Source organism: Ictalurus punctatus, chromosome 19 (assembly GCF_001660625.3).
Source record: "Ictalurus punctatus breed USDA103 chromosome 19, Coco_2.0, whole genome shotgun sequence".
NCBI lineage: Eukaryota > Metazoa > Chordata > Actinopteri > Siluriformes > Ictaluridae > Ictalurus > Ictalurus punctatus.
The window spans coordinates 2,245,594-2,272,940 of record NC_030434.2 but is presented as its reverse complement, the minus strand read 5'-3'; the positions used below and the strand labels follow the sequence as shown (position 1 = coordinate 2,272,940).

The 27,347-nt window shown below is 49.4% G+C and overlaps 4 non-coding genes and 3 pseudogenes across 4 annotated transcripts; all 7 read left to right on the top strand.

Annotated features, from left to right (window-relative positions):
* The first annotated feature begins 10,896 nt into the window (after positions 1-10,896).
* LOC128635474 (uncharacterized) lies at positions 10,897-11,109 on the top strand (annotated as a pseudogene).
* Positions 11,110-11,560: 451 nt separating this feature from the next.
* On the top strand, positions 11,561-11,675 carry LOC128635537 (U5 spliceosomal RNA). Its single transcript, XR_008398510.1, has one exon. It is a non-coding gene; the product is annotated as a U5 spliceosomal RNA (small nuclear RNA).
* Positions 11,676-17,440: 5,765 nt separating this feature from the next.
* LOC128635581 (uncharacterized) lies at positions 17,441-17,616 on the top strand (annotated as a pseudogene).
* Positions 17,617-18,070: 454 nt separating this feature from the next.
* Positions 18,071-18,185, top strand: LOC128635490 (U5 spliceosomal RNA). Its single transcript, XR_008398463.1, has one exon. It is a non-coding gene; the product is annotated as a U5 spliceosomal RNA (small nuclear RNA).
* A 187-nt stretch (positions 18,186-18,372) lies between these two features.
* LOC128635475 (uncharacterized) lies at positions 18,373-18,479 on the top strand (annotated as a pseudogene).
* Positions 18,480-23,897: 5,418 nt separating this feature from the next.
* LOC128635471 (U2 spliceosomal RNA) lies at positions 23,898-24,084 on the top strand. The gene has a single exon (XR_008398452.1). It is a non-coding gene; the product is annotated as a U2 spliceosomal RNA (small nuclear RNA).
* Positions 24,085-24,537: 453 nt separating this feature from the next.
* Positions 24,538-24,652, top strand: LOC128635539 (U5 spliceosomal RNA). The gene has a single exon (XR_008398512.1). It is a non-coding gene; the product is annotated as a U5 spliceosomal RNA (small nuclear RNA).
* Positions 24,653-27,347: the final 2,695 nt, after the last annotated feature.

The window sequence follows — 27,347 nt, the reverse complement described above, 5'->3', positions numbered from 1 at the left end:
CCCGGGAATCTGCGTGGAGGTAAGTACAAATTTATTTATTTATTTCTTCTCCCTTTTTTTTCGTTTTTAAATATTTATTTCGTTTAGTTTTGTGTTTGTTTTACTTATTTATTATAGTTTATTTATTTATTTATTTATTTATAGGCTAGTGGTGCCTCCAAAATGTCGGCTGCTCGTGCCGGCATGAGGAGGCACCACAGCGTGCGCTTTTTATTTAAAGAAGTAGATGGGAAGCTCCTGGGGATGTCACGCCTTGACTTCTCCAGGAAGCTAATTCAAAAATCGCTAAGCTTTAAACCTGACGAACTGAACTGTCTCGTGACTCTGCCCCTGAACAAAGGTTTTGACGTAAGTTTTCGTACTGCATCTCTGCTAAATGATTTCTGGCAACGGTTTGACGGTTGTAAGGCCCATTTCTCCATGTTCACCGTGGAGAAACTTTCCGACAATTCGCTTAAAACGGTGATTGTTAGGATGTTTAATGAAACGGTGACTGGGGATGACATTTGTGTATGGCTGGGTAGATTTTGCACTGTTCGCGGGCAACCAGTCAAAGTGTTGGATGAGGACGGCATCTGGAATTGTTCCTGGCGGATTCCCATTAAACAATGGGAAGACGCTGGGGGCTACCAGGGCCTGAGACATCTGCCTTCTATGATTGTGTTGGGAGAGAACAGAGGCTACATTCACTACCAAGGGATGCCCAAACTCTGCCGCAAGTGTGGGAGGATGGGACATCTAGCCGACGCGTGCCAGGAAATCATTTGTGGAAAATGTAGAGAAATTGGTCACGTTTTTGATGAGTGCACCATTGGCAGACGGTGCAATCTGTGTGGGGAGACAAACCACCTCTACAGAGATTGCCCAAAGAGCTTTGCCAACAAGTTGAAAAGTAACAAGATGGCCGCCCCACAAACGCAACAAACGGAGCAAACAACAGAGAAGGAGGCGGGCCCTGTGGTTTTGGCGGGAGAGCCAGCTCTCCCGTCAGCCTCAGGGCCTGAGCAGATACGGGTAAGTGGGGCGGCCTTAGGGGCGGAGTCAGCAAAACAGAGGGAGGAAGCCCCCCCCTCCCCGCAAAATAAAGTACAGGAAATAGCGGAAGGGGAGGAAGGGACGGCTTCCTCCATGGAGACAGTTTCAGAGTTAAGTGTGGTATCTGGGGAGAGTGAGCCAGACAGTCCCCTCCCGAATGCTCAGGTGCAGAAAAGACCTGCGGGATCTCCTCTGTTTGTAACAGAGGAGAAGAAACTGAGGGCAGAGCATAGGCGGGACAGTTCTTCCTCGGAAGACCTGAACCGCTTGTGGCCCTCAGAGCCCCCCAATGAGGTTGCTTTCTCGCACCCCCAGCTAAGAACATCTTCGCCAAAGGAGCCGCGAGAGGTTGCCTCCGCGGCCCGTGAGGCAGCTGACACTTGCCCTCCTGAACCCAGTCCCACTGGGATAAAGGAAGAGCAAGTGTCACAAGAGATAATATGCCTCTAATTTGTTTTTAACATTGTCTCTGCATGTTTTTAATACTGTTTTATACCTATTTTTACCATACTGCTCATGGCCCTCACAATCTCTACCATTAATGTGAGAAGTGTGAGGTCCACCCTGAGAGCACAGAGTGTATTATCCCTTTTAGAAACTTTTAAGTCAGATGTGATTTTATTACAAGAGTGTGCTTTGCCCTTTTTATCCAGTTACAGGAAATGGGAAGACATGTGGACACCGGGACCCTCCGTGTGGAGTGGTTCCAATTTTAATAAATGTGATGGTGTCGCCATTTTAATAAAAAATCCCAATATTGTGGTGAAGGGCAGCACAGTGGTGAGGGATGGCCGGGCAATTTTAGCCAATCTGACTTTTTTAGATAGGGATTTTACCATTCTTAATGTGTATGGTTTTACGGAAAAAAATGAACGGTATGAACTTTTAGAAGATCTGCAGTCCCACATGCTAGGGAGGGCCCCCTTAATTGTAGCAGGGGATTTTAATTGTATTTTAACAGCTAAAGACAGGAAAAGGGTAGTGGGGGAGTGCACGGTAGATAAGACATCGGTTTTACTTCAGGGCTTAGTAAAAGATTTTAAACTAGTCGACTGTTTTAAAGCATTGCATCAAAGAGAGGAGGGCTTCACCTGGTTCAGTGGTGATGGCACCAGAGCCTCTCGGATCGACTATGTTTTTACACGGGACTGCCCGCCGACCGATGCTACACTGACCCCTCTCTTCTTTTCTGACCACATGATGCTGTCCTGCACCCTGTCACTGTCCACTGGTGTGACGGTAGGAGGAGGGCTCTGGAGGCTGAACTGCTCGGTGTTAGAAGATAAAGAAGTAGTCAGAGAGTATAGGGAGCAGTTCAGCCAATGGCAGACCCTCCAGGACTTTTATGAGTCACGAGCACAGTGGTGGGAGATGGTAAAGGAACGGACAGGGAAATTTTTTAAGAGGGTAGGGAAAGATAACAAAAACAGGGAAAAAAGATGCATGATGGGACTGCAAAAAAGACTGCAGAGATATTTTAACCTTTTTAACTGTGGGATTGATTTTACTGAAGAGATCAAAGAAGTAAAAGCCGAAATGCGTGTTTTATCAGACATACAAAGTAAGGGGGTCATTTTAAGAAGCAGGGAGAGAGAGATTGAGGAAGGTGAAAAATGCACAAGGTATTTTTTTAAAAAGATTGTTTCTAGGGGAGGTAAAATTACCTCAATAAAAGATGGAGGGAGGGACCTAAAAACAACGGACGAGATTTTAGGTGGGGTGGAAAAATTTTATAGCAATTTATACAGTGAAAAATATATATATGAAAATACCTTGGAGGAAGTTTTAGCCTTTTTAGAGAACAAGGTCAATAGTGAAGCCATGCTTTTATCCCAGGATTTTACAGTTTTAGAAATTCAAAATTCTTTAAAAGGTTTTAAAAAGGGGAAGTCCCCAGGAATGGATGGACTCCCCCTAGAATTTTATCTGACTTTCTGGGATATTTTAGCACAGGACTTACACACTGTTTTTAACGAATTTGAGACCTTGGACAGACTCCCAGACAGCTTTAGAACAGGGATAGTGTCGCTTCTACACAAGAAAGGCGACAAGACAGACCTCAGGAACTGGAGACCGATCACGCTTTTAAACTTTGATTGTAAACTTTTTAGCAAGATTTTATCAGCACGTATGTCGACCGTCTTAGAGGACGTGATCCACCCGGATCAAGCGTGTGCTGTGCCAGGGAGGAAGATCACCGACAGCCTGGTACTGATCAGAGACGTCATCTGTTACGCGAGAGACAGAAACATCCGGCTAGCGGTCCTGAACCTAGATTTTGAAAAAGCATTTGACCGAGTCTCGCATCAGTTCCTGTTTCAGGTACTGGACAAAATGGGGTTCCCTGATAGGTTCATAGCCTGGGTGGGATTACTGTACAAGGGCATAGTCAGTAGAATGTTGGTTAACGGGCACGTGTCCAAGGCGGTGAATATCCGAAGTGGCGTCCGTCAGGGGTGTCCTTTATCTCCCCTCCTGTATGTGGCTTGTATCGAGCCACTGGCACAGATCTTGAGAAGGGATAAATGGATCAAAGGACTCGAAGTGCCTGGGACGGGTGGACTGACCGCAACATGCGTTTTATATATGGACGACGTAACCCTTTTAGCCACAGACTTTTTATCCATGCGAAGAGCAATGGACCTGACTGACTGGTACGGTCGGGCCTCGGGCGCCAAGCTGAACAGGAGCAAGTCCGAGGCCCAGCTCTTCGGGCCGTGGGGTGACGTGGACACAGGCGGACTGGAATTGGTTTTTAAAACCGACCTACGGATTTTAGGTGTAAAATTTGACAAAGAGGGTGGAGGACGTGGAAACTGGGCCGACGTGTTAGGGAAAGTCAGGCAAAAACTGGGCTTTTGGGGACTGAGACAGATGACGTTCGAAGGTAAAGTTTTAATTTTTAAAGCAGTGATTTTACCTTTGATGTTACTGGTGTGTTCTGTTTTTAGTCCCCCGCGAAACTTTCTTTTAGATCTGGAGAGGGCGGTGTTTTACTTCGTCTGGGGGTCCAAGTGGGAGAGAGTGAAGAGGGAGGTCGTGAAGAAGAGACCGGAAAACGGCGGAAAAGGCCTCCCGGACCCCCACTTGTTTTTAAGCAGCCGATTCACCGCCCTCCACATCGCGTACGCCGTGGCCCCGTCCAGAGAAAGCAAGACAGCGGCCATGACCCGTTTCTGGATGGGGTCCTACCTGCGAAGCCTAAAGATTTTACCAGTAGACCTCAAAACGCCTGTGTCTTTTAATTTGACAAGAGAACACGATTTTATCAAGAAGTTTTTAAAGAAAAATGTTTTAGAAGGAGAAGATGTCTCCATTTTAACTAACCACAGGTCTCTTCTCTCTCTCGTTCAGGATCGGGAACCTGTGAGTCCAGTCCCCGGCCTCACTCTAAGTGAGGCCAAACAAGTTTGGAGGAACGCCGCCCACCCTGCTCTTCAGAACAGGCACAAGGACCTGTCATGGATGGTGGCCCATGAGATTCTCCCGGTCAGGGCGGTCATGCACTCCCGGGGCATGGGCTCCAACCCCATCTGCCCACGACCCGGATGCAACGCGCCGGAGACCGTGCGTCACCTCTTATGGGAGTGCGGCGCCGCGCGGGACCAGTGGACCACGACCGGCCCCCTGTATTTCCCGTGCCTGGCGGCAGGTGGGGTCCAGATGGACTACAAGCTCGCCATCCTCGGGGTGGGCCCAGGCTCGAAGGGCCTAACGGCGCAGAGGTTCACCACGCTCTGGCTCACCCTCAACGCCGTGAAGGATGCCATCTGGACCACCAGAAACCTGCTGGTGGGGAAACGCGTGACGGTGCCCCTCCACGCGAGCGAGCAGATGGCGAAGTCCACGCTGCAGGGGTACCGCGCGGCGACATTCGGAGGAGGGGGCCGGGGTTGCACGAGAAAGGTCCCGGCCGCCACCGACCCTGGCCGCTCGTAGATGCGCCCTCACCTGCAAAGGCTACGGGAGCAGCGAGCCGGAGGGTAGAGGATCTCCTCCGGGCACCGGAAGTGACGGGCCTCGGCCGTGGCTGGAGAGCAGTGAGATGGGCTCCCTTGGTAAGGACTCACACCCGATCTTGGAAAAGAGAGGAGGCTTGAGTGGTTTTTTATTTTGTGTGTTTTATATAAAGATATGTATGTGCTTTTTATAAATCAATTGATTTATTTAATGATGTTTAAAAATGAAACGATTTTATGGACACTTTTATTCATGGTTTTTTACACACACAATCTATGTATTTATTTATTTTTCCTTTAAACAGTTTTTAAAATAAGAAATTGTTTTACCCAAGTTTATTTATTTATTTAAAAAAATGTCTATAAACTGAGAAGGAAAAAACTGTGTACACTGTGGATATGAAAAAAAAGAAAAAAGTGACAATAAAATTTTTTCGAAAGAAAAAATCTGTTCTTATCAAGATGCCGGAAGTCGACGCGAGTGGGCCGGTCCGAGTGGCGCGGCTGAGAAATTCTGTGAGGGTGGAGCTCCTGAAAGATGCAAGTCAAGCAGAAAGGGCAAGATTCAAGGTGGAGCACCTGGTGAAAGAGGTATTGCAAGGAGTAATGAAGCAGCAGACCACATCGGTTCTGTGCTTGCAGGACTTTGCGCATGCTGGTTTCATGGATATAACCTTTGGGGAAATGACATCCTGTCTGGACCTTGTGGCAACCTGGGAGAGGAATTTGCAGCACCCTGCCCTACGAGGCCTAAAGGTAAGAGCCCTTTATATCTGGGAGGACGTACCAGTGACAGTGCACATGTACAACCCCTTTGTGGAGGAGAGCGATATCAGACATTTTCTACAGAGATATTGTTTAAAGGTGGAGGGGGGTCAGAAAATCTGTAATGCCTTTGGGATCTGGAACGGAAGGAGGAAATACCTGGTGCGTTTCCGTCCAGAGCCAACAGCTCCTGGAGGGGTTGTACAGCCTCCGGGGTCCTTTGCCATCGGGCCTCATAGAGGCTTCCTCTTTTATCCTGGGCAGCCAGTAACCTGCCGGAAATGTGGAACAGCTGGGCATACAAAATCTGTTTGTAATAACAGCAAGTGTCGCTTCTGTGGCTCTCAGGAGCATGAGTCAACGGAATGCAGGGCCCCCAAGAAGTGCAGCCTTTGTGGAGGAGAAGATCACCTCTACAGGAGCTGTGCATTAAGGAGGAAAACCTTTGCAGACCTCTTCTCCCAGGAGGACATGCAGGGTGGAGGGGGGAAAAGCCCCGGCGTGGAGACAAGGAAGCTCTCTCCAGAAGCGGAAGAGCATGCAGAGCTACTGGAGGTAGAGAAAGAGGGCGGGCAACGTTTTCCAAGCTTCCAAGTAGGACCCACAGAACCATGTGGAGAGAGCCAGGCGGAAAGGGTGGAGAGCCACCTGGGACAGAACTCGGACCAGGAGAAGGGTCAGGAGAAAAGAAAGCAAAAGCGGAGAGCAAAAGAGTGGGACGATGGAAAAGAAGGGGATGGTCAGAAAATGGAGAGTGGGGGGGGAAGCCCCCCGGTGGCAGCCGGAGTGTGGGCCCAGAATGTCTGCCATGGAGCAGCCCTGAAAGACTGGTCACTGGCAGAGAGTGGGAGTTGTGGGGACTCTGATGAGCAGATAGACTGGGCAAATTGCACTGTAGAGGAAACAGCAGACTCCCCAGATGGGACAAAAGGAGCAGCGAAGCGACCTTTTCCCAGGGAAGACGAGGATGCCGAGCTGGAAAGGAGATTCCGCTTCCAAGAGACACAGCCTAACAACAACGTAGAGGATATGGGGAATCCCGAGCTACCGACGGACAAGGAGGAGCAGGAGCAACACCCAATGGAAGCAGACCCTTCACCATCTGCTCTCCCCTTTTTAGGATGGGAGGAGGAGAGGTACAAAATGACTACAGGGATGAGGGGGGCAGGCAGAGGGAGGGGGCCCCCCCTTGCAAGGGACAGAATGTAAGGCCGGTCTTCCTTTCCGGGCCTGGTTGGTTTATGGAAGCAATACAGATAATCATAGAACATGAAGATCTGCACTCTAAATGTGAGGGGACTGAAGAACCCCACAAAGAGGAGAGGTTTGTTTTTGTCCCTTAAGTATGTGGCTTTTGATATTATGTTTTTGCAAGAATGTCACCTGAAAGATAGAGAAGATGTAACCGCATTTAGAAAGGATTGGGGAAATGGACTTTCGGTGTGGGGTGTGGGTAATGTGAAAGAAGATGGGGTGGGGATTTTGTTTAAAGGGTGGGACACGATAATAGAGGCATCGGTAAGCGTAGTACCGGGGAGGGCCCTGTGTGTCGACTGTAGGTGGCGGGGGGTCGCCCTCAGACTTATAAATGTCTATGCACCTTGCACGGGTGGGACGCGGGGGGAGTTCTTCAGGGCCCTGGAGCATGTCTGCTTTACCAACAGACTGGTGCTCCTGGGTGGGGACTTTAATATCTCCCTAGATGCAGCCATGGCAACAGAGGGGAGTCTGGAGTTGCGGACCCTCTGCAATGCTTTCCACCTGGTGGATGCCAATAAGGTGGCAGGAACAAGTGAGCCGAGTTTCACGTGGAGCAATTCCCGAGGACATCGGTCTAGGCTTGACTACCTGTTCGTTCCCAGAGGGCAGAAGGTGGGGGAGTGTGTAAATATTCCCACATGGGCCTCTGACCACAACATTGTTGGGGTCAAGGTGACCCTAAGTGAGCATAGTAGAGGCCGGAATTTTTGGCGGCTTAATACAAGTCTACTGCAGGATAAGACCTTTTGCGAGGTTTTCCGTGCAGTGCTTAAAGGATGGCGGGCCATGAGGGTAGGGTGGTCCACTTGGGGGGATTGGTGGGAAGGGGTGAAGGCACGCATTGCGGTGTTCTGTAGGGAATGGGCGAAGGAGAAAGTCAGGGGGGAGCGGGAAGAGATCCAGGCAGCCTCAGAGGAGCTGCAGAACCTGGGCACAAAACTGGCATCGGGGAAGTCTGTGGCATGGAATCGGTATGAGGAGGCCAAGGCCCAGATCCGTGGTTTTTTTGAGAGACAGGCCAAAGCCTTTGCGATAATGGCAGGGGCTCAGGAGATGGTAGAGGGGGAGCGCCCATCCAGGTACTTTTTTCAGGCAGTACGGGCAAGGCAGAAGAGGTCTCGCATCGAAGGATTGCTGCATAGAGGCAGGGTAGTGAAAACCACCGCTGCAATGTTGGAAGCGGCTGCAGAGTTTTATGAGACACTTTTCTGCAAGAGGGGCCAGGAAGGGGATGAGCAAGATAGGATGCTGCAAAACCTTACTACTAAGCTTCCGGATAGAGAATGCACGATCCTGGAAGCAGACTTGTCTCTCCAAGAGATCGAGGAGGCCATGCGTTCACTGAAACACGGTTCAGCGCCGGGGCTAGATGGGCTGCCAGTAGAGTTTTACTCTACCTTTTGGGACATGATAGGGCCAGATTTGCTGGAGGTATATAAGGAGAGGATGGAGCGGGGATGCCTGACCCCCTCAATGAGGATGGGGTGCATTTCCCTGCTGTATAAGAAAGGAGATCGGACAAATCTAGCGAATTGGCGGCCTATTACGCTCCTAACGACGGATTATAAAATCCTAGCAAAGGCCATCACATTGAGGATGGGGAAAGTGATGAGTCTCATCATCCACCCGGACCAGACATGCGGCGTGCAGGGCCGGACGTGTGCCCTAAATTTATGCCTGATCCGAGATGTCCTGACCAAGGCAAAGGAGCAAAGCCAGCCCTTAGCCTTGCTGAGCCTGGACCAGGAAAAGGCGTTTGACCGGGTGGGCCATGCTTTCCTTTTTGCAGTGCTCAAGAAGTTAAGCTTTGGGCCAAGGTTTATAAGGGGGGTGAAGCTGTTGTATGAGGAGGTGGCAAGTAGGGTTTGCGTCAATGGGTTCTTGTCGAGGCCAGTGAGGCAGGCGGGTGGGGTGAGGCAAGGGTGTCCACTCTCCCCGCTGCTATACGTATTGGCAATTGAGCCGCTAGTGGCTAGCCTGCGAGCAGATCAAAGACTAGCAGGGTGCCATGTCCCTGGGGGGGGAGGGCGAAGAGCCTTAGTCTCGGTTTATGCGGATGACCTGACTCTCTTTGTAACAGAAGAGAAGGACTTCCACAGGGTAGAGTCCCACCTGAGGTCCTACTGCCATGCCTCTGGAGCTCTGGTGAACTCGGAGAAGTCCAGGGTAATGCCGTGTGGATCCTGGCGGGGCAGGTCAAGTGCTTGGGGTGGCTACTCTGTATGCCCAGAGGGGATAAAGATTCTAGGCGTTAATTTTTTCCATTCAGCCAGTGGTGCCAGGAATTGGGCCAATGTGCTAAAGAAGGTGCAGCAGCGCCTTGCGCTATGGGAGACAAGAAGGCTGTCGATTAACGGACGAGCGCTCGTCATAAAAACGGACATCTTGTCCAGGCTCGTCCATACAGCCAAGGTGTTTCCATGCCCACCTGCAGGGGGGTCCAGTTTAGAAAGAGCGGTCTTTAACTTTATCTGGGGGGGGAGGACAGAGCTAGTGCAGAGAGCACTTATGTGCCAGCCAATAGCAAAAGGGGGAAGAGGGGTTCCAAATCTCCTCTGGAAGACTATGGCTATACTGATAGCTTTCCATGCGGAGCTAGTTATCCATCCTCCAAAACATCTAGCTTCATGCTTTGCCAGATATTGGCTGGGCTTCCCCTTGAGGAGCCTAGCTCCTCTGGCGCGGTCAAGCCCATGGACCCTGGAAAGACCATGGCACTACGAGCGCATGGCGCAGGTCTTGGAACAGAACCCGGGATGCCTAGAAGGTGGCCTGGTACATAATCACAGGCGCCTCTATGACCTATTCATGCAAAACCAGAGGGTCCCCTCCACTCGGTCCATCGTGGGGCGGGAGGTTAGTTGGGAGGCCCTCCAGCCAGCCTTCTTGGAGGGGGAGGCAAGGGACCTAAATTGGTTAGGGGCTTTGGGCCGCCTCCCTGTAAGGGAGCGCCTGTATCGCTTCGGGTGTGCCAGGACCCCCCTATGTCCGGTAGGGTGTGGACAGGAAGAGACGGTAGAGCATGTGTTTTGGACATGTCCCTGCACACAAGTGTTTTGGGGACTGGTTAAGGAGTGGTGGAGAAAAGGCCCTAATGTACCCTTGAATAACAACTTGATAAGGTTTGGGGGGGGCTTGGAAGCCTTGGACCCAGAGAAGCGTAAGATGGTGTGGGAAGTTGTTTCAGAGGGGAAGAGAGCAGTTTGGGGATGGAGGGGAAAGTGCTTACGAGCGATGAAGCCTAGGATGGAGCCGGGCGCCGTTTTCCGCAGCTTCCTAGGCAGAGTACGATGGTTGGGGGAGAGACAGGAAGCTTGGCGAAGGTACGGAGAGGCGGGGAGAAGCCAGACAGGTGCTCCCAGGGCGGGGGTGGGGTAGAGCATGCTTACGGGCCCTGTTGGCAACCCCGTTCCCGGGTTTTGGTACTGAAAAGGGAGACCCTCATGCCAAATGTAGTCTATGCAGGGGGATTGGGGGGGGGAGGGAAAGGGAGGGGGGGATTAGGAAAGCGGTTCTACAGGATAAAAGAAAGGGAACCCCCGCTAATGGGACAAGACAGATTTTAGTATAAGAAAGGTTTCGAAAGGGTATTTTCAGGTGACAGGATTGCTTTTGTTAAATAACAGTAATTGTGGTTTGGTTTTTAGTTTTTTTTAGTTTTTGTTTCGTGGAAAAGGCCTTGTTTTCATTCCTGCCGGTTTTCATGGGTATCGAAATGTTCTAAGTTATGGGTTAGTTAGCGGTTACCAAGGCTTGCAGTTATATGGCATGGTAGGGAGGGGGTACATTGTTTGTTTGACCTTTTCACCCCCAACCTGTTGGGAACTGTACAGACACTAGCACACAAGGACTATGGACATATGTATGAGGAAACACAATGTCTTATGGAAGTGTGGAGGTGAAATAAAAAAAAAAAAAAAAAAAAAAAAAAAAAAAATCTGTTCTTATCAGTTTAATACCTGATACGTCCTCCATTCGAGGACTTTATATTAAACGGATTTTTAGAGCGAGGAGCTGGAAGAGGGGCTTGCTCCGTCCGCTCCACGCATCGACCTGGTATTGCAGTACCTCCAGGAACGGTGCACCTTTTCAAAGGGGTCAAATGAAAGAAGAAGGAAGGAAGGAAGGAAGGGAGGAAGGAAATAAATAAATAAATGAATGAATGAATGAATGAACGAATGAATGAATACGTATTCATGTTAAACGATTGGGGGGAAAAAAAAAAAAAGTAGGAAAAAAAACAAAGTGACATATGGTACTTAAAAAAAAAAAAAAATAATAAAAAAAAAAAATTTCTTGTATTTAATTGTACAAAATGGAACAGGTGTCAGTCGTAAAGGTTTCAGATGTACTTAATTGGAAAAGGGAGGGGACCTATTAGGTTTTAATACAAACCACAGCCCACATCCAGCTCTAGACCAATCCTACATCTGTAGCTATCAAGGCTGTGCAGGTGTAAGGGGCCGGCGCAAGCCAACCTACCCTAGACCGGATTTCTAGGCCTCCGATGGAGTTTCGGAGGCCTGGACTGACTTCCTGTATAGCTCGGGTTTCTCTTCATTCACGCATAAATCTTTCGCCTTTTACTAAAGATTTCCGTGGAGAGGAACGTTGACGAGTTCCACTTATTTTTGTGAGCTTTGCTGAGGCAAAGCTGTATTTGTTTCACAGTTTAACGTAAGAGAGGGAAGAAGTTTGGCTTTGGGATGCAAGGTCGGTTGGGCGTGGTGCCTAGTTGCTCAATCCTCTCTGCGCAAGGTCTTCAAGCGCGTGGTCAGGCATGTCGTCCAGGAGTGGAGGCTCTGCCAGCTGGTGCTCGTTAGGCCAGAGGCCATAACGGGTTATCGCTTCTCGGCCTTTTGGCTAAGATCAATTGGAGGAGACAGCGATCGACTCTCTGGCGGCCATTGCGCTCAACCTTTTCGTGGTTTTGGGCAAAACCGTTCAGAGAGGAAATTTGTGCGGACCCTGTGATCTTCAGCTTCAGTTGGTGAATGAAACATCGTGCCAGTGAACCTGTATATAGGTAAGTACAAATTTATTTATTTCTTCTTCCTTTTTTCGTTTTCAAAATATTTATTTCGTTTAGTTCTGTATTTGTTTTACTTATTTATTATCGTTTATTTATTTATTTATTCATTTATAGGCTAGTGGTGCCTCCAAAATGTCGGCTGCTCGTGCCGGCATGAGGAGGCACCACAGCGTGCGCTTTTTGTTTAAAGAGGTGGATGGAAAGCTCCTGGGGATGTCACGCCTTGATTTCTCCAGGAAGCTAATCCAGAAATCTCTTGGTTTTAAACCCGACGAACTGAACTGTCTCGTGACTCTGCCCCTGAACAAAGGATTTGACGTTAGTTTTAGGACCGCTTCTCTGCTAAATGATTTCTGGCAACGGTTTGACGGTTGTAAGGCCCATTTCTCCATGTTCACCGTGGAGAAACTTTCTGACAATTCGCTTAAAACGGTGATTGTTAGGATGTTTAATGAAACGGTGACTGGAGATGACATTTGCGTATGGCTGGGTAGATTTTGCACTGTTCGCGGGCAACCAGTCAAAGTGTTGGATGAGGACGGCATCTGGAATTGTTCCTGGCGGATTCCCATTAAACAATGGGAAGACGCTGGGGGCTACCAGGGCCTGAGACATCTGCCTTCCATGATTGTGTTGGGAGAGAACAGAGGCTACATTCATTACCAAGGGATGCCCAAACTCTGCCGTAAGTGCGGGAGGATGGGACATCTAGCCGAGGCGTGCCAGGAAATCATTTGTGGAAAATGTAGAGAAATTGGTCACGTTTTCGACGAGTGCACCATTGGCAGACGGTGCAATCTGTGTGGGGAGACAAACCACCTCTACAGAGATTGCCCTAAGAGCTTTGCCAACAAACTGAAAAGTAACAAGATGGCCGCCCCACAAAAACAACAAACCGAGCAAACGACGGAGAAGGAGGCGGGCCCTGTGGTTTTGGCGGGAGAGCCAGCTCTCCCGTCAGCTTCAGGGCCTGAGCAGATACGGGTAAGTGGGGCGGCCTTAGGGGCGGAGTCAGCAAAGCAGAGGGAGGAAGCCCCCCCCTCCCCGCAAAATAAAGTACAGGAAATGGCGGAAGGGGAGGAAGGGACGGCTTCCTCCATGGAGACAGTTTCAGAGTTAAGTGTGGTATCTGGGGAGAGTGAGCCAGACAGTCCTCTCCCGAATGCTCAGGTGCAGAAAAGACCTGCGGGATCTCCTCTGTTAGTAACAGAGGAGAAGAAACTGAGGGCAGAGCATAGGCGGGACAGTTCTTCCTCGGAAGACCTGAACCGCTTATGGCCCTCAGAGCCCCCAAATGAGGTTTCTTTCTTGCACCTCCAGCTGAGAACATCATCGCCAAAGGAGCCGCGAGAGGTTGCCTCCGCGGCCCGTGAGGCAGCAGACACTTGCCCTCCTGGACCCAGTCCCACTGGGATAAAGGAAGAGCAAGTGTCACAAGAAATCATATGCCTCTAACTTGATTTTAATGTTGTCTCTGTATGTGTTTTTATACTGTTTTATACCTTCTTAACCATACTGCTCATGGCCCTCACAATCTCTACCATCAATGTGAGAAGTGTGAGGTCCACCCTGAGAGCACAGAGCGTATTATCCCTTTTAAAATCTTTTAAGTCAGATGTGATTTTATTACAAGAGTGTGCTTTGCCCTTTTTATCCAGTTACAGGAAATGGGAAGACCTGTGGACCCCGGGACCCTCCGTGTGGAGTGGTTCCAATTTTAATAAATGTGATGGGGTCGCCATTTTAATAAAAAATCCCAACATCACGGTGAAGGGCAGCACAGTGGTGAGAGATGGACGGGCACTCTTAGCCAATCTGACCTTTTTAGATAGGGATTTTACTATTCTTAATGTGTATGGTTTTACAGAAAAAAACGAAAGGTATGAACTTTTAGAAGACCTGCAGTCCCACATGCTAGGGAGGGTTCCTTTAATCGTAGCAGGGGATTTTAATTGTATTTTAACAGTTAAAGATAGGAAAAGGGTAGCCGGGGAGTGCACGGTAGATAAAACATCGGTGTTACTCCAGGGACTAATAAAAGATTTTAAGCTAGTCGACTGTTTCAAAGCATTGCATCAAAGAGAGGAGGGCTTCACCTGGTTCAGTGGTGATGGCACCAGAGCCTCTCGCATCGACTATGTTTTTACAAGGGACTGCCCGCCGACCGATGCTACACTGACCCCTCTCTTCTTTTCAGACCACATGATGCTGTCCTGCACCCTTTCACTGCCCACTGGTGTGACGGTAGGAGGAGGGCTGTGGAGGCTGAACTGCTCGGTGTTAGAAGACAAAGAAGTAGTCAGAGAGTATAGGGAGCAGTTTAGCCAATGGCAGACCCTCCAGGACTTTTATGAGTCACGAGCACAGTGGTGGGAGATGGTGAAAAAACGGACAGGAAAATTTTTTAAGAGGGTAGGGAAAGAAAAGAAAAATAAGGAAAAAAGATGCATGATGGGACTGCAAAAAAGGCTGCAGAGATATTTTAACCTTTTTAACTGTGGGATTGATTTTACGGAAGAGATTAAAGAAGTAAAAGCTGAAATGCGTGTTTTATCAGATATACAAAATAAGGGGGTCATTTTAAGAAGCAGAGAGAGGGAGATTGAGGAAGGTGAAAAATGTACAAGGTATTTTTTTAAAAAGATTGTTTCAAAGGGAGGTACAATTACCGCAATAAAAGATGGAGGGAGGGACCTAAAAACAACGGACGAGATTTTAGGTGGGGTGGAAGAATTTTATAGCAATCTATACAGCGAAAAATACGTACATAAAGATACCTTGGAAGAAGTTTTAGCCTTTTTAGAAAACAAGGTCAACAGTGAAGCCGTGCTTTTATCCCAGGATTTTACGGTTTTAGAAATACAAAATTCTTTAAAAGGTTTTAAAAGGGGGAAGTCCCCAGGAATGGATGGACTCCCCCTAGAATTTTATCTGACTTTCTGGGATATTTTAGCACATGACTTACTCACTGTTTTTAACGAATTTGAGACCTTGGACAGACTCCCAGACAGCTTTAGAACAGGGATAGTGTCGCTTCTACACAAGAAAGGCGACAAGACAGACCTCAGGAACTGGAGACCCATCACGCTTTTAAATTTCGATTGTAAACTTTTTAGCAAGATCTTATCTGCACGTATGTCGACCGTTTTAGAGGACGTGATCCACCCGGATCAAGCATGCGCTGTGCCAGGGAGGAAGATCACCGACAGCCTGGTACTGATCAGAGACGTCATCTGTTACGCGAGAGACAGAAACATCCGGCTAGCGGTCCTGAACCTAGACTTTGAAAAAGCATTCGACCGAGTCTCGCACCAGTTCCTGTTTCAGGTATTGGACAAAATGGGGTTCCCTGATAGGTTCATAGCCTGGGTGGGATTACTGTACAAGGGCATAATCAGTAGAATGTTGGTTAACGGGCACGTGTCCAAGGCGGTGAATATCCGCAGTGGCGTCCGTCAGGGGTGTCCTTTATCTCCCCTCCTGTATGTGGCTTGCATCGAGCCACTGGCACAGATCTTGAGAAGGGATAAATGGATCAAAGGACTAGAAGTGCCTGGGACGGGTGGACTGACCGCGACGTGCGTTTTATATATGGACGACGTCACCCTTTTAGCCACAGACATTTTATCCATGCGAAGAGCAATGGACCTGACTGACTGGTACGGTCGAGCCTCGGGCGCCAAGCTGAACAGGAGCAAGTCCGAGGCCCAGCTCTTCGGGCCGTGGGGTAGCGTAGACACAGGCGGACTGGAATTGGTTTTTAAAACCGACCTACGGATTTTAGGTGTAAAATTTGACAAAGAGGGTGGAGGACAGGGAAACTGGGCCGACGTGTTAGGGAAAGTCAGGCAAAAACTGGGCTTTTGGGGACTAAGACAGATGACTTTTGAAGGTAAAGTTTTAATTTTTAAAGCAGTGATTTTACCTTTAATGTTACTGGTGTGTTCTGTTTTTAGTCCCCCACGTAACTTTCTCTTAGAGCTGGAGAGGGCGGTGTTTTACTTCGTCTGGGGGTCCAAGTGGGAGAGAGTGAAGAGGGAGGTCGTGAAGAAGAGACCGGAAAACGGCGGAAAAGGCCTCCCGGACCCCCACTTGTTTTTAGGCAGCCGTTTCACCGCCCTCCACATCGCGTACGCCGTGGCCCCGTCCAGAGAGAGCAAGACAGCGGCCATGACCCGTTTCTGGATGGGGTCGTACCTACGAAGCATAAAGATTTTACCTGTAGACCTCAAAACGCCTGTGTCTTTTAATCTGACAAAAGAACACGATTTTATCAAGAAATTTTTAAAGAAAAATGTTTTAGAAGGAGAAGATGTCTCCGTTTTAACTAACCACAGGTCTCTTCTCTCTCTCGTTCAGGATCGGGAACCTGTGAGTCCAGTCCCCGGCCTCGCTCTAAGTGAGGCCAAACAGGTTTGGAGGAACGCCGCCCACCCTGCTCTTCAGAACAGGCACAAGGACCTGTCATGGATGGTGGCCCATGAGATTCTCCCGGTCAGGGCGGTCATGCACTCCCGGGGCATGGGCTCCAACCCCATCTGCCCACGACCCGGATGCAACGCGCCGGAGACCGTGCGACACCTCTTGTGGGAGTGCGGCGCCGCGCGGGACCAGTGGACCACGACCGGCCCCCTGTATTTCCCGTGCCTGTCGGCAGGTGGGGTCCAGATGGACTACAAGCTCGCCATCCTCGGGGTGGGCCCAGGCTCGAAGGGCCTAACGGCGCAGAGGTTCACCACGCTCTGGCTCACCCTCAACGCCGTGAAGGATGCCATCTGGACCACCAGAAACCTGCTGGTGGGGAAACGCGTGACGGTGCCCCTCCACGCGAGCGAGCAGATGGCGAAGTCCACGCTGCAGGGGTACCGCGCGGCGACATTCGGAGGAGGGGGCCGGGGTTGCACGAGAAAGGTCCCGGCCGCCACCGACCCTGGCCGCTCGTAGATGCGCCCTCACCTGCAAAGGCTACGGGAGCAGCGAGCCGGAGGGTAGAGGATCTCCTCTGGGCACCGGAAGTGACGGGCCTTGGCCGTGTGCTGGAGAGCAGTGAGATGGGCTCCCTTGGTAAGGACTCACACCCGATCTTGGAAAAGAGAGGAGGCTTGAGTGGTTTTTTATTTTGTGTGTTTTATAGAAAGACATGTGTTTGCTTTTTTATTAATCAATCGATTTATTTAACTGTTTTTAAAAACGAAACGATTTTATGGACACTTTTATTCATAGTTTTTTACACACACAATTGATGTATTTATTTATTTTTCCTTTAAACAGTTTTTAAAATAAGAAATTGTTTTACCCAAGTTTATTTATTTATTTAAAAAAATGTCTATAAACTGAGAAGGAAAAAAACTGTGTACACTGTGAATATGAAAAAAAGAAAAAAGTGACAATAAAATTTTTTCGAAAGAAAAATCTGTTCTTATCAGTTTAATACCTGATACGTCCTCCATTCGAGGACTTTATATTAAACGGATTTTTAGAGCGAGGAGCTGGAAGAGGGGCTTGCTCCGTCCGCTCCACGCATCGACCTGGTATTGCAGTACCTCCAGGAACGGTGCACCTTTTCAAAGGGGTCAAATGAAAGAAGAAGGAAGGAAGGAAGGAAGGGAGGAAGGAAATAAATAAATAAATGAATGAATGAATGAATGAACGAATGAATGAATACGTATTCATGTTAAACGATTGGGGGGAAAAAAAAAAAAAGTAGGAAAAAAAACAAAGTGACATATGGTACTTAAAAAAAAAAAAAAAAAAAAAAAAAAAAAAAAAATTTCTTGTATTTAATTGTACAAAATGGAACAGGTGTCAGTCGTAAAGGTTTCAGATGTACTTAATTGGAAAAGGGAGGGGACCTATTAGGTTTTAATACAAACCACAGCCCACATCCAGCTCTAGACCAATCCTACATCTGTAGCTATCAAGGCTGTGCAGGTGTAAGGGGCCGGCGCAAGCCAACCTACCCTAGACCGGATTTCTAGGCCTCCGATGGAGTTTCGGAGGCCTGGACTGACTTCCTGTATAGCTCGGGTTTCTCTTCATTCACGCATAAATCTTTCGCCTTTTACTAAAGATTTCCGTGGAGAGGAACGTTGACGAGTTCAACTTATTTTTGTGAGCTTTGCTGAGGCAAAGCTGTATTTGTTTCACAGTTTAACGTAAGAGAGGGAAGAAGTTTGGCTTTGGGATGCAAGGTCGGTTGGGCGTGGTGCCTAGTTGCTCAATCCTCTCTGCGCAAGGTCTTCAAGCGCGTGGTCAGGCATGTCGTCCAGGAGTGGAGGCTCTGCCAGCTGGTGCTCGTTAGGCCAGAGGCCATAACGGGTTATCGCTTCTCGGCCTTTTGGCTAAGATCAAGTGTAGTATCTGTTCTTATCAAGATGCCGGAAGTCGACGCGAGTGGGCCGGTCCGAGTGGCGCGGCTGAGAAATTCTGTGAGGGTGGAGCTCCTGAAAGATGCAAGTCAAGCAGAAAGGGCAAGATTCAAGGTGGAGCACCTGGTGAAAGAGGTATTGCAAGGAGTAATGAAGCAGCAGACCACATCGGTTCTGTGCTTGCAGGACTTTGCGCATGCTGGTTTCATGGATATAACCTTTGGGGAAATGACATCCTGTCTGGACTTTGTGGCAACCTGGGAGAGGAATTTGCAGCACCCTGCCCTACGAGGCCTAAAGGTAAGAGCCCTTTATATCTGGGAGGACGTACCAGTGACAGTGCACATGTACAACCCCTTTGTGGAGGAGAGCGATATCAGACATTTTCTACAGAGATATTGTTTAAAGGTGGAGGGGGGTCAGAAAATCTGTAATGCCTTTGGGATCTGGAACGGAAGGAGGAAATACCTGGTGCGTTTCCGTCCAGAGCCAACAGCTCCTGGAGGGGTTGTACAGCCTCCGGGGTCCTTTGCCATCGGGCCTCATAGAGGCTTCCTCTTTTATCCTGGGCAGCCAGTAACCTGCCGGAAATGTGGAACAGCTGGGCATACAAAATCTGTTTGTAATAACAGCAAGTGTCGCTTCTGTGGCTCTCAGGAGCATGAGTCAACGGAATGCAGGGCCCCCAAGAAGTGCAGCCTTTGTGGAGGAGAAGATCACCTCTACAGGAGCTGTGCATTAAGGAGGAAAACCTTTGCAGACCTCTTCTCCCAGGAGGACATGCAGGGTGGAGGGGGGAAAAGCCCCGGCGTGGAGACAAGGAAGCTCTCTCCAGAAGCGGAAGAGCATGCAGAGCTACTGGAGGTAGAGAAAGAGGGCGGGCAACGTTTTCCAAGCTTCCAAGTAGGACCCACAGAACCATGTGGAGAGAGCCAGGCGGAAAGGGTGGAGAGCCACCTGGGACAGAACTCGGACCAGGAGAAGGGTCAGGAGAAAAGAAAGCAAAAGCGGAGAGCAAAAGAGTGGGACGATGGAAAAGAAGGGGATGGTCAGAAAATGGAGAGTGGGGGGGGAAGCCCCCCGGTGGCAGCCGGAGTGTGGGCCCAGAATGTCTGCCATGGAGCAGCCCTGAAAGACTGGTCACTGGCAGAGAGTGGGAGTTGTGGGGACTCTGATGAGCAGATAGACTGGGCAAATTGCACTGTAGAGGAAACAGCAGACTCCCCAGATGGGACAAAAGGAGCAGCGAAGCGACCTTTTCCCAGGGAAGACGAGGATGCCGAGCTGGAAAGGAGATTCCGCTTCCAAGAGACACAGCCTAACAACAACGTAGAGGATATGGGGAATCCCGAGCTACCGACGGACAAGGAGGAGCAGGAGCAACACCCAATGGAAGCAGACCCTTCACCATCTGCTCTCCCCTTTTTAGGATGGGAGGAGGAGAGGTACAAAATGACTACAGGGATGAGGGGGGCAGGCAGAGGGAGGGGGCCCCCCCTTGCAAGGGACAGAATGTAAGGCCGGTCTTCCTTTCCGGGCCTGGTTGGTTTATGGAAGCAATACAGATAATCACAGAACATGAAGATCTGCACTCTAAATGTGAGGGGACTGAAGAACCCCACAAAGAGGAGAGGTTTGTTCTTGTCCCTTAAGTATGTGGCTTTTGATGTTATGTTTTTGCAAGAATGTCACCTGAAAGATAGAGAAGATGTAACCGCATTTAGAAAGGATTGGGGAAATGGACTTTCGGTGTGGGGTGTGGGTAATGTGAAAGAAGATGGGGTGGGGATTTTGTTTAAAGGGTGGGACACGATAATAGAGGCATCGGTAAGCGTAGTACCGGGGAGGGCCCTGTGTGTCGACTGTAGGTGGCGGGGGGTCGCCCTCAGACTTATAAATGTCTATGCACCTTGCACGGGTGGGACGCGGGGGGAGTTCTTCAGGGCCCTGGAGCATGTCTGCTTTACCAACAGACTGGTGCTCCTGGGTGGGGACTTTAATATCTCCCTAGATGCAGCCATGGCAACAGAGGGGAGTCTGGAGTTGCGGACCCTCTGCAATGCTTTCCACCTGGTGGATGCCAATAAGGTGGCAGGAACAAGTGAGCCGAGTTTCACGTGGAGCAATTCCCGAGGACATCGGTCTAGGCTTGACTACCTGTTCGTTCCCAGAGGGCAGAAGGTGGGGGAGTGTGTAAATATTCCCACATGGGCCTCTGACCACAACATTGTTGGGGTCAAGGTGACCCTAAGTGAGCATAGTAGAGGCCGGAATTTTTGGCGGCTTAATACAAGTCTACTGCAGGATAAGACCTTTTGCGAGGTTTTCCGTGCAGTGCTTAAAGGATGGCGGGCCATGAGGGTAGGGTGGTCCACTTGGGGGGATTGGTGGGAAGGGGTGAAGGCACGCATTGCGGTGTTCTGTAGGGAATGGGCGAAGGAGAAAGTCAGGGGGGAGCGGGAAGAGATCCAGGCAGCCTCAGAGGAGCTGCAGAACCTGGGCACAAAACTGGCGTCGGGGAAGTCTGTGGCATGGAATCGGTATGAGGAGGCCAAGGCCCAGATCCGTGGTTTTTTTGAGAGACAGGCCAAAGCCTTTTCGATAATGGCAGGGGCTCAGGAGATGGTAGAGGGGGAGCGCCCATCCAGGTACTTTTTTCAGGCAGTACGGGCAAGGCAGAAGAGGTCTCGCATCGAAGGATTGCTGCATAGAGGCAGGGTAGTGAAAACCACCGCTGCAATGTTGGAAGCGGCTGCAGAGTTTTATGAGACACTTTTCTGCAAGAGGGGCCAGGAAGGGGATGAGCAAGATAGGATGCTGCAAAACCTTACTACTAAGCTTCTGGATAGAGAATGCACGATCCTGGAAGCAGACTTGTCTCTCCAAGAGATCGAGGAGGCCATGCGTTCACTGAAACACGGTTCAGCGCCGGGGCTAGATGGGCTGCCAGTAGAGTTTTACTCTACCTTTTGGGACATGATAGGGCCAGATTTGCTGGAGGTATATAAGGAGAGGATGGAGCGGGGATGCCTGACCCCCTCAATGAGGATGGGGTGCATTTCCCTGCTGTATAAGAAAGGAGATCGGACAAATCTAGCGAATTGGCGGCCTATTACGCTCCTAACGACGGATTATAAAATCCTAGCAAAGGCCATCACATTGAGGATGGGGAAAGTGATGAGTCTCATCATCCACCCGGACCAGACATGCGGCGTGCAGGGCCGGACGTGTGCCCTAAATTTATGCCTGATCCGAGATGTCCTGACCAAGGCAAAGGAGCAAAGCCAGCCCTTAGCCTTGCTGAGCCTGGACCAGGAAAAGGCGTTTGACCGGGTGGGCCATGCTTTCCTTTTTGCAGTGCTCAAGAAGTTAAGCTTTGGGCCAAGGTTTATAAGGGGGGTGAAGCTGTTGTATGAGGAGGTGGCAAGTAGGGTTTGCGTCAATGGGTTCTTGTCGAGGCCAGTGAGGCAGGCGGGTGGGGTGAGGCAAGGGTGTCCACTCTCCCCGCTGCTATACGTATTGGCAATTGAGCCGCTAGTGGCTAGCCTGCGAGCAGATCAAAGACTAGCAGGGTGCCATGTCCCTGGGGGGGGAGGGCGAAGAGCCTTAGTCTCGGTTTATGCGGATGACCTGACTCTCTTTGTAACAGAAGAGAAGGACTTCCACAGGGTAGAGTCCCACCTGAGGTCCTACTGCCATGCCTCTGGAGCTCTGGTGAACTCGGAGAAGTCCAGGGTAATGCCGTGTGGATCCTGGCGGGGCAGGTCAAGTGCTTGGGGTGGCTACTCTGTATGCCCAGAGGGGATAAAGATTCTAGGCGTTAATTTTTTCCATTCAGCCAGTGGTGCCAGGAATTGGGCCAATGTGCTAAAGAAGGTGCAGCAGCGCCTTGCGCTATGGGAGACAAGAAGGCTGTCGATTAACGGACGAGCGCTCGTCATAAAAACGGACATCTTGTCCAGGCTCGTCCATACAGCCAAGGTGTTTCCATGCCCACCTGCAGGGGGGTCCAGTTTAGAAAGAGCGGTCTTTAACTTTATCTGGGGGGGGAGGACAGAGCTAGTGCAGAGAGCACTTATGTGCCAGCCAATAGCAAAAGGGGGAAGAGGGGTTCCAAATCTCCTCTGGAAGACTATGGCTATACTGATAGCTTTCCATGCGGAGCTAGTTATCCATCCTCCAAAACATCTAGCTTCATGCTTTGCCAGATATTGGCTGGGCTTCCCCTTGAGGAGCCTAGCTCCTCTGGCGCGGTCAAGCCCATGGACCCTGGAAAGACCATGGCACTACGAGCGCATGGCGCAGGTCTTGGAACAGAACCCGGGATGCCTAGAAGGTGGCCTGGTACATAATCACAGGCGCCTCTATGACCTATTCATGCAAAACCAGAGGGTCCCCTCCACTCGGTCCATCGTGGGGCGGGAGGTTAGTTGGGAGGCCCTCCAGCCAGCCTTCTTGGAGGGGGAGGCAAGGGACCTAAATTGGTTAGGGGCTTTGGGCCGCCTCCCTGTAAGGGAGCGCCTGTATCGCTTCGGGTGTGCCAGGACCCCCCTATGTCCGGTAGGGTGTGGACAGGAAGAGACGGTAGAGCATGTGTTTTGGACGTGTCCCTGCACACAAGTGTTTTGGGGACTGGTTAAGGAGTGGTGGAGAAAAGGCCCTAATGTACCCTTGAATAACAACTTGATAAGGTTTGGGGAGGGCTTGGAAGCCTTGGACCCAGAGAAGCGTAAGATGGTGTGGGAAGTTGTTTCAGAGGGGAAGAGAGCAGTTTGGGGATGGAGGGGAAAGTGCTTACGAGCGATGAAGCCTAGGATGGAGCCGGGCGCCGTTTTCCGCAGCTTCCTAGGCAGAGTACGATGGTTGGGGGAGAGACAGGAAGCTTGGCGAAGGTACGGAGAGGCGGGGAGAAGCCAGACAGGTGCTCCCAGGGCGGGGGTGGGGTAGAGCATGCTTACGGGCCCTGTTGGCAACCCCGTTCCCGGGTTTTGGCACTGAAAAGGGAGACCCTCATGCCAAATGTAGTCTATGCAGGGGGATTGGGGGGGGAGGGAAAGGGAGGGGGGGATTAGGAAAGCGGTTCTACAGGATAAAAGAAAGGGAACCCCCGCTAATGGGACAAGACAGATTTTAGTATAAGAAAGGTTTCGAAAGGGTATTTTCAGGTGACAGGATTGCTTTTGTTAAATAACAGTAATTGTGGTTTGGTTTTTAGTTTTTTTTAGTTTTTGTTTCGTGGAAAAGGCCTTGTTTTCATTCCTGCCGGTTTTCATGGGTATTGAAATGTTCTAAGTTATGGGTTAGTTAGCGGTTACCAAGGCTTGCAGTTATATGGCATGGTAGGGAGGGGGTACTTTGTTTGTTTGACCTTTTCACCCCCAACCTGTTGGGAACTGTACAGACACTAGCACACAAGGACTATGGACATATGTATGAGGAAACACAATGTCTTATGGAAGTGTGGAGGTGAAATTGTGAATGGGTTTTGTAATAAAAAAAAAAAAAAAAAAAATCTGTTCTTATCAGTTTAATACCTGATACGTCCTCCATTCGAGGACTTTATATTAAACGGATTTTTAGAGCGAGGAGCTGGAAGAGGGGCTTGCTCCGTCCGCTCCACGCATCGACCTGGTATTGCAGTACCTCCAGGAACGGTGCACCTTTTCAAAGGGGTCAAATGAAAGAAGAAGGAAGGAAGGAAGGAAGGGAGGAAGGAAATAAATAAATAAATGAATGAATGAATGAATGAACGAATGAATGAATACGTATTCATGTTAAACGATTGGGGGGAAAAAAAAAAAAAGTAGGAAAAAAAACAAAGTGACATATGGTACTTAAAAAAAAAAAAAAAAAAAAAAAAAAAAAAAAATTTCTTGTATTTAATTGTACAAAATGGAACAGGTGTCAGTCGTAAAGGTTTCAGATGTACTTAATTGGAAAAGGGAGGGGACCTATTAGGTTTTAATACAAACCACAGCCCACATCCAGCTCTAGACCAATCCTACATCTGTAGCTATCAAGGCTGTGCAGGTGTAAGGGGCCGGCGCAAGCCAACCTACCCTAGACCGGATTTCTAGGCCTCCGATGGAGTTTCGGAGGCCTGGACTGACTTCCTGTATAGCTCGGGTTTCTCTTCATTCACGCATAAATCTTTCGCCTTTTACTAAAGGTTTCCGTGGAGAGGAACGTTGACGAGTTCAACTTATTTTTGTGAGCTTTGCTGAGGCAAAGCTGTATTTGTTTCACAGTTTAACGTAAGAGAGGGAAGAAGTTTGGCTTTGGGATGCAAGGTCGGTTGGGCGTGGTGCCTAGTTGCTCAATCCTCTCTGCGCAAGGTCTTCAAGCGCGTGGTCAGGCATGTCGTCCAGGAGTGGAGGCTCTGCCAGCTGGTGCTCGTTAGGCCAGAGGCCATAACGGGTTATCGCTTCTCGGCCTTTTGGCTAAGATCAATCGGAAGGGACAGCGATCGACTCTTTGGTGGCCATTGCCCTTAATCTTTTTGTGATTTTGGACAGAACTATCCAAAGAGGAAATTTGTGCGGACCCTTTTTTTCTTCAAGTGCCGGATGGTGACAGAAACATCGAGCCAGTGGACCTGTGGAAAGGTAAGTACAAATTTATTTATTAAATTCTTTTTCCTTTTTTTTTCGTTTTGAAAATATTTATTTCGTTTACTTTGTATTTGTTTTACTTATTTATTATAGTTTATCTATTTATTTATTTATTTATTTATAGGCTAGTGGTGCCTCCAAAATGTCGGCTGCTCGTGCCGGCATGAGGAGGCACCACAGCGTGCGCTTTTTGTTTAAAGAGGTGGATGGAAAGCTCCTGGGGATGTCACGCCTTGATTTCTCCAGGAAGTTAATCCAGAAATCTCTTGGCTTCAAACCCGACGAACTGAACTGTCTCGTGACTCTGCCCCTGAACAAAGGTTTTGATGTTAGTTTTAGGACCGCTTCTCTGCTAAATGATTTCTGGCAACGGTTTGACGGTTGTAAGGCCCATTTCTCCATGTTCACCGTGGAGAAACTTTCTGACAATTCGCTTAAAACGGTGATTGTTAGGATGTTTAATGAAACGGTGACTGGAGACGATATTTGCGTATGGCTGGGTAGATTTTGCACTGTTCGCGGACAACCAGTCAAAGTGTTGGATGAGGACGGCATCTGGAATTGTTCCTGGCGAATTCCCATTAAACAATGGGAAGACGCTGGGGGCTACCAGGGCCTGAGACATCTGCCTTCCATGATTGTGTTGGGAGAGAACAGAGGCTACATCCATTACCAAGGGATGCCCAAACTCTGCCGTAAGTGTGGGAGAATGGGACATCTCGCAGACGCGTGCCAGGAAATAATATGCGGAAAATGTAGAGAAATTGGTCACGTTTTCGATGAGTGCACCATTGGCAGACGGTGCAATCTGTGTGGGGAGACAAACCACCTCTACAGAGATTGCCCTAAGAGCTTTGCCAACAAACTGAAAAGTAACAAGATGGCCGCCCCACAAACGCAACAAACCGAGCAAACAACGGAGAAGGGAGGCGGGCCCTGTGGTTTTGGCGGGAGAGCCAGCTCTCCCGTCAGCTTCAGGGCCTGCGCAGATACGGGTAAGTGGGGCGGCCTTAGGGGCGGAGTCAGCAAACCAGAGGGAGGAAGCCCCCCCCTCCCCGCGAAATAAAGTACAGGAAATGGCGGAAGGGGAGGAAGGGACGGCTTCCTCCATGGAGACAGTTCCAGAGTTAAGTGTGGTATCTGGGGAGAGTGAGCCAGACAGTCCTCTCCCGAATGCTCAGGTGCAGAAGAGACCTGCGGGATCTCCTCTGTTTGTAACAGAGGAGAAGAAACTGAGGGCAGAGCATGGGCGGGACAGTTCTTCCTCGGAAGAACTGAACCGCTTATGGCCCTCAGAGCCCCCAAATGAGGTTTCTTTCTTGCACCTCCAGCTGAGAACATCATCGCCAAAGGTGCCGCGAGAGGTTGCCTCCGCGGCCCGTGCGGCAACAGACACTTGCCCTCCTGAACCCAGGCCCACTGAGATAAAGGAAGAGCAAGTGTCACAAGAAATAATATGCCTTTAATTTGTTTTAACATTGTCTCTGCATGTTTTTAACACTGTTTTATACCTTTTTACCATACTGCTCATGGCCCTCACAATCTCTACCATCAATGTGAGAAGTGTGAGGTCCACCCTGAGAGCACAGAGTGTATTATCCTTTTTAAAATCTTTTAAGTCAGATGTGATTTTATTACAAGAGTGTGCTTTGCCCTTTTTATCCAGCTATAGGAAATGGGAAGACATGTGGACACCGGGACCCTCCGTGTGGAGCGGTTCCAATTTTAATAAATGTGATGGTGTCGCCATTTTAATAAAAAATCCCAACATCGTGGTGAAGGGCAGCACAGTGGTGAGAGATGGCCGGGCAATTTTAGCCAATCTGACTTTTTTAGATAGGGATTTTACCATTCTTAATGTGTATGGTTTTACAGAAAAAAATGAAAGATATGAACTTTTAGAAGACCTGCAGTCCCACATGCTAGGGAGGGCTCCTTTAATCGTAGCAGGGGATTTTAATTGTATTTTAACAGCTAAAGATAGGAAAAGGGTAACAGGGGAGTGCGCAGTTGATAAAACATCGGTTTTACTCCAGGGATTAATCAAAGATTTTAAACTAGTCGACTGTTTTAAAGCATTGCATCAAAGAGAGGAGGGCTTCACCTGGTTCAGTGGTGATGGCACCAGAGCCTCTCGGATCGACTATGTTTTGACACGGGACTGCCCGCCGACCGATGCTACACTGACCCCTCTCTTCTTTTCAGACCACATGATGCTGTCCTGCACCCTTTCACTGTCCACTGGTGTGACGGTAGGAGGAGGGCTGTGGAGGCTGAACTGCTCGGTGTTAGAAGACAAAGAAGTAGTCAGAGAGTA